Here is a 7,255-nt window from a genome sequence, read left to right as displayed (position 1 = left end):
GCTACTGCTGCGGATGATGATTACATTGCTTTTGTCGTATTTGCCTGTCAGAAGACGTTTTTGATCTACTATGTGAAATTGTGTTTGCTATGACAATTGAAACCTGATGAACATGTTGTTTAGTATTTTGTTGTGAGAACATCACTTGTTATGTATGCTGATTTGTGTTTGGTGATTGTATGACAACTAAAACATGATGACATTGTTGTTTAGTTGTACTCATATTTGGCTGTGAAACTTGAATTTGATGACATAGTTTGATGTTGGACTGCAATTTGCTCGACGTCTTCGAATGAGAACAAAGCTGACCCGACAGGGCCTCTGCTATTTATTTATTTATTTATATGAGCAAAAGGGGATACCCCCTGATTTCCGCTAATAGAAATCATTAGATGTTCACAACACTACGTCCAGCCTGCTACACATGTTTCATTCATTACTAGTTTCAGCAAAGTGCTCATGTCGTAGCCACTGAATACATCACGAGTGCTACATACACTGCAAATAAAGAGACAATCATCCTACAGAGCACATCATTTTTCCCCATTATCTTCACAAGCTCTTTCATCTCCTCATTGCTGTCAAGGCCGTTCAGCAGCTGTTGCTTGGCCATGATCAGAGGAACTGCATCTTTAACCTTCTGCTCTGCATCTTCCTCTTCTATCGTTCCTTCAGTTACTTGTCCAACACCCCAACCTGCTGGTATTGGGATTCCTCGGCTAACCAAATAATCAGCATAGTTGCATTCCCCCACATCAGCAACTTCCCAGAAATACAAATCACACGAATCTTCACTTTTCTGCACGAATCAAATTGGTAGATCATCAACCAAACTATTAAAAAAAATCAGCAACTGAAAGCAGCAGAACAACACTTAAACAAATTATTACCCCAAGATTTGGGCATTTGTAGAAGACTCGGCCAGGGTTGCGGATTGTGGTTGAGACGCGACGAATGACTCTACGTGATTTGCAGCAGTGGCACCACACCAACGGCAGCGGGTTGCGATGAGCAATCGGCTGCGGTGCGCGTGCCGGCGAGGGTGTGATGAGACCCACGGGCGATGGTACGGGTTGTGACTTGGCGCATATCTGGTTGTTGCCTGCTGAAGAGCAGGTGGACGAGCAGCCAGCGGGCATGGTTGTTGCGGCCAGTGCTTCTGATGCTAGGCAGAGTAAGTAGAGAAGAGGAGAAGCGAACACTGGATATGTCAGTTTCATTACTTGCAGAGTAGCATAGCACCATATATAGTCATAGTCTAGGTTTGGATTCGAACCAGCTACAGGAGCACGTCTTTCTTTTTTATAAAACTCGGCAACGTCTCTTTACTGGTACACTAGCTTGTTCTGTATGCCTTCCCAAGTCTTTGATTTTCTTTCCCTTTTTTGCGAGGAAGGAAGGAGGACAAAATTGAGAGTTCCTGGGACTCAAACCCAAGACCTCTCGGTTGAAAACCAAGGGTGCTAGTCACTTATGTGGCGAACGTTCCCTGTGAGGAGGACGGCAGACGAACACATTTTCCTCGCAGTTTTCTTCCTATATATAAAAAAGTATGCTACTTGGTGTCCGCTTAGTCAACAAATGATTGTGCCAACCTTGACCGTTGGATTGAAATTCAATGTCTGTCGCGTTTCTTCAGTCTCTTCTTCCTCGAGCCGCCAAAGCCAAACCAGCGCCGGCGGGACCGCCTCCCACGGCTGGCTGTGATCTGCCCCGGCTCTTGTTCGTTCCCATCCGAGGCCTCACCATCGTCCTCCGCCTTGGTTCGCTCGCCGCGGCGCCGCCCTCCGGTGTTTTCAACATGGTCAACAACCGAGAGGAATAAGGAGATGACTGTACATGGTGAGGATGACAGTAGGGACCCAGCAGCGCGTGCAGTAATTTTGTTTTTTCGGGACGGAGAAGGGTATCAACTGGGTTGTGCGGGACCCATGGCCCGTCTAGCCCAGGCTTTTATTTCATATGTTTAGCACATGACCAGCCCAGTTTGTTTTTTTCCTTTCTGAAAATTGCTAGCCAGCTATTTTGTTTTTTGCAGAATAACCAACATAGGCCTACTTGCTTTTCTATGCCCTGCTGGGCCGGAAATCTTTCAAGACGAGTAGGGATGCATTTTGCCCAGAAAATGCGCTATAAGTAATAAGAAATGGGCTATAAGTAATAATAAATGGGCTGTAAAATGAAAAAATACAGCAAACAGACAATTAGTTCCAAAATATTGTTTTCTTTCGGATTTTGATATTTTAAATTTCATTGTTTTTGTGCGGGTAAATTTTTATTGAATTTAAATTAAGGTATATTTAGATTTAAAATTAGTTTGAATCTGGCTAGAAATTTCGGGCTGTATACTGTTTGGGACAGATTTGGAGGCTGACTTGTGGGTCTACTAGGTTGACGTGTACTTTGGCTTTGTCAACTTAGTCCACAAATGATTCTAGCAGCAGTGAACGTTGGATGTTAATCCAACGGCCGTGCTGCTTCTTCAATATCTGATCTTCTTTCTCCAGCCGCCCAAACCAGCTCCGGTGGGACTTCCTGCTCCCGCCTCCCGTGGCCGGTTGTGCTGCCACACAGGCCGCACCGCCCCACCCTACTTCATTGCTGGCCAGGCCATTCCTCTACTCACCCACACCTCCTGTTATTTTCCAGCGACGGCAGCCGGACCAGTAAACCCTCGTACTCCCCACTGCGTGGGCAACCATTGCTGAGTCTTCCCCGGTGCCGTGTCGTTCCCTTCCTAGGCCTCGCCGTCGTCCACCGCCATGGTGCTCTCGGCGCGGCCTGGTCAACTTGGTCAACGAACGACATCCATCGGCCGTGGACTGTACGCGCAAAATAATGATTCCTCCACCTGACAGCTGGGACCCACCAGAAGGGCCTCTGTATTTCACAAAAAAACGTTCCCCTCACTGACATGCCGGACCGACCAGCTATATCTTCGCACGCAAGGAAGTGCCTCCTTATTACGCACAAAAAATGAATACCCCCTGCTAGCTGGGACCCACCATAGTGGGAGGATGACTTCTGGGCCAACAAAGTTGACGGGGACGGAGGGCTTTGTCAACTTAGTCAATGTGAACGATTCTAGCTCCAGTGACCGTACGATGTCCATCCAACGGACGTAGTGCTTCTTCAACCTCTAGTCTTCTTGCTCCAGCCACCCAAAGCAGCGCCAATCGTGACGCATGCTCTTGCCTCCCGTGGCCGGCTGTGCTGCCGTGGAGGCCTCACCGCCCCCTACTATTCCCACAGCTGGCCAGGCCCTGTGGCGATGGCAGCCTCACACCGCAGCTAAACCAGTGAACCCTCGTACTCCTCTCCGCACGGGCTTCCACTGCCGCGTCTTCCCCGGCTACGCGTCGTCCCCTTCCCAGTCCTCGCCGTCGTCCACCGCCGTGGTGCTCTCTGCGCGTTGTGATCAACGTGGTCAAGGAATGACTTCCATCGGAAGAGTACTGTACGTGGAGAGGCTGACAGCTGGGTCCACGGCTACAGCCCAGTTTTTTTGTCATTTGCCAAGTAAGTCGCTTTGTCAGGCATGTTAGGCTGCAAATCTTTCAAGACGAGGAGAGCTTTCATTCGGCTGGCCGAGAAAATGGCCCATCAGTAATGAGAAATGGGCTGTACATTTTTAAAACACATCAAACCGGCAATTAGTTTCAAATATCTTTTTTTTCATTTCAAGATTTTTAATTACATTAATTTTTATGCATGGAGAATTTGTTGGATTTTATATTGATATACATTTATTTTTGAAATCAGTTTGAATGTGAGTCGAAATTTCGGGATTAAGAACAGTTCGGACCGCACCGAAATATGCAAAATTTCGTATAATTTTTTAACTGTGGCCACAATTTGGGCTGTAATGCTAACAAAAAGAATATCAGCTACAAAAAAACCTTAAGAATTAGCAAATGGGCTGAAAATTATTAGAAATAATGGCAGATGGGTTGTATGCTGTTTTCCACAGATTTGAGGCTTTCCTAAAAAAAGGTTGACGCACATGCAGTGACTGTTGGATGTCCATCCAACGGCCGTCGTGCTTCTTCAATCTCTACTCTTCCTGCTCCAGGCGCTCAAACAAGCACCGGCGGGACTGCCTGCTCCCTCCTCCCCGCGGTCGGCTGTGCTGCCGCGTAGGCCTCATCGCCCCACCGTACTCCCATCGCTGGCCTAGCCATCCCTCTACTCACCCACACCTGCTGTTATTCTCCGGCGACGGCAGACGAACCAGTAAACCCTCGTACAGTCATACTCCCCTCCACGTGGGAAACAATTGTCGAGTCTTCCCTGCCACCGTGTCATTCCCTTCCTAGGCCTCGCCGTCGTCCACCGCCCTGGTGCTCTCGGCGCAGCCTGGTCAACGTGGTCAAGCATCTGAAGTGGACTGTACGTGGAGAGGACGACAGCTGGGTCCACGACCGCACGCATGGAAATGCCTCCTTATTACGCACAAAATAATGATTCCTCCACCTGACATCAGGGACCCACCGAAAGGGCCTCTGTATTTCACGAAAAAAATGTTACCGCCACTGACAGCTCAGACCCACCAGCTATATCTTCGCATGCAAGGAAGTGCCTCCTTATTACGCACAAAAAATTGAATACTCCCCCTGTTAGCTGGGACCCAGTATAGTGTCAGGCTAACTTGTGGGCCTACTAAGTTGACGGGGATGGAGGGCTTTGTCAACTTAGTCAATATGCACGATTCTAGCTCCAGTGACCGTACGATGTCCATCCAATGGCCGTAGTGCTTCTTCAACCTCTGGTCTTCTTGCTCCAGCCGCCCAAACCAGCGTCGGTCATGCCTCGTGCTCCTGCCTCCCGTGGCTGGCTGTGATGCGACGGAGGCCTCACCGCCCCCTACTACTCCCACCGCTGGCCAGGCCATCCCTCTACTCACCCACACCCCCTGTTACTCTGCGGCGACGGCAGCCTCACACCGCAGCGAACTAGTGCCCTCGTACTCCTCTACGCGTGGGCATCCACTGTCGCGTCTTCCCCGGCTCCGCGTCGTCCCCTTCCTAGGCCTCGACGTCATCCACCGCCCTGGTGCTCTCGGCACGGCGTGGTCAACATCGTCAAGGAACGGCTTCCATCGGACGTGGACTGTACGTGAAGAGGCTGACAGCTGGGTCCACGGCCGCAGCAAGGAAGTTCCTCCTTATTATGTGCAAAATAATTATTCCTCCACCTGACAGCGGGGACCCACCGGACGGGCCACCGTATTGCGCCCCCCTGACAGCTGGGACCCACCAGCTACATCTTCGCACACAAGGAAGTGCCTGACAGTCGGGATCCACCTAGTCGAAGCGTACATAGCATTGTCATTCTGGTCGCAAACGTGTACGTACATATATACTGGTGGATGTAGAGGCGCGCACGTGTCGTAGTAGAGGCGGCCAGGGTGCAAGAAAGAAAATAGGGCCACGTATGTGTACATACGGGCGGGGTCTCGAACACCTACTTGCGCATACGTACGGCGAGGGCTCGTTGACATGGCTGGGTCGGAACAGAGAAACATCATCGTCGTCGTGTTCATGGGGAGGCAACGGAATGCGTCATGTTCATGGGGAGGCAATGGAATGCGTCGTGTTCATCGAGAGGCAACGAAACGCGTGGGAGCCAACCGGCTGGGTCAGAAGGGAATGCGTGGTCGTGTTCATCGGGAGGGCTTGGACGGAACAAGCGATGGAAACGAGGCCTGGCGTACCGCACAACGGAGGAAACGGACCTCCTACATTCGGAATGGGGTCCTGTTGATCGGGAGGTGTCTGGCATACCGCAAAACGGAGGAAACGGACCTCCTATGGTCAAAACGGTGGTCCTATTCATCGGGAGGGGTGTGGCGTACCGCAAAACGGACGAAACAGACCTCCTATGGTCGAAACGGGGGTCCTGTTCATCGGGAGGGGTGTGGCATACCGCAAAACGGGACTCCACGGGATACTGTTCATCTCCAGCGTCGACCCCCTCCAGCCTCCACGAGCTACTGTTCATCCACCGTCGACCTTCTCCGGCCTCCACCTGCGACTGTTCATCCACGGGCTCCTGTTCATCCAGCCTCCACACGCGCGCGTACATGTACGAGAGAAACGCGCATCACTCGGCCCCCGACCTCCCACCGTAACCGGGAACTCCCCGAAATTTTCCTCGCCCTCGCTTCTACCACGGTTTTTTTCATCGTGGAAGGCCCAAAGAATGTCATGCAGCTGCATCTCCGGCCCGCCCAGGACGAAAAGCCCATTTTCTGTCATGATTTTTTGTCATAGAAGTAGGAGCCCACCACATCTATGATGATACCGGGTTTTGTCACAATTATCGTCATAGAAGTGTCATATGTATGATAGAAAAAAATTTCGTTCAGCCAAAATGTCACGATGTGTCTTTTTTTGTAGTGAGACGCTCCAAGCAAAACACATATCATGTGATGAATAAAAGTATAGCTCCAAGTAAAGTTACCGATAGAAGTAGACAAAAGAGGGGATGCCTTCCGGGGCATCCCCAAGCTTTGGCTTTTAGGTGTCCTTAGATTATCTTGGGGGTGCCATGGGCATCCCCAAGCTTAGGCTCTTGCCACTCCTTGTTCCATAATCCATCAAATCTTTACCCAAAACTTGAAAACTTCACAACACAAAACTTAAAGTAGAAAATCTCGTGAGCTCCGTTAGCGAACGAAAATAAAAGACCACTTCAAGGTACTGTAATGAACTCATTATTTATTTATATTGGTGTTATACCTACTGTATTCCAACTTATCTATGGTTCATAAACTATTTTACTAGCCATAGATTCATCAAAATAAGCAAACAGCACATGAAAAATAGAATCTATCAAAAACAGAACAGTCTATAGTAATCTGTAGCTAGCGCAAGATCTGGAACCCTAAAAATTCTTAAATAAATTTCTGGACGTGGGGAATTTATCTATTAATCATTTCAAAAATAATTAACTAAATATCACTTTCCAAATGAAAATGACAGAAGTTCTCATGAGCGCTAAAGTTTCTGTTTTTTACAGCAAGTTCAACAAGACTTTCCACAAGTCTTCCGAACGGTTCTACTTGGCACAAACACTAATTAAACACAAAAAACACCACCAAAACAGAGGATAGATAAATTATTTATTACTAAACAGGAGCAAAAGGCAAGGAATAAAAATAAAATTGGGTTGCCTCCCAACAAGGCTAATTTTTTAAAAATAATACAATTTTTATATTAAATTTCAGAAATATTACGCCGTAATTATATTTTTT

The sequence above is a fragment of the Triticum urartu genome, chromosome 3A (genome assembly GCF_056163025.1).
Source record: "Triticum urartu cultivar PI428250 chromosome 3A, HENAU_Tu73, whole genome shotgun sequence".
In the NCBI taxonomy this organism is placed as follows: Eukaryota; Viridiplantae; Streptophyta; class Magnoliopsida; order Poales; family Poaceae; genus Triticum; species Triticum urartu.
The sequence above is the reverse complement of the archived record's forward strand: the minus strand, read 5'-3'. Positions refer to the sequence as shown.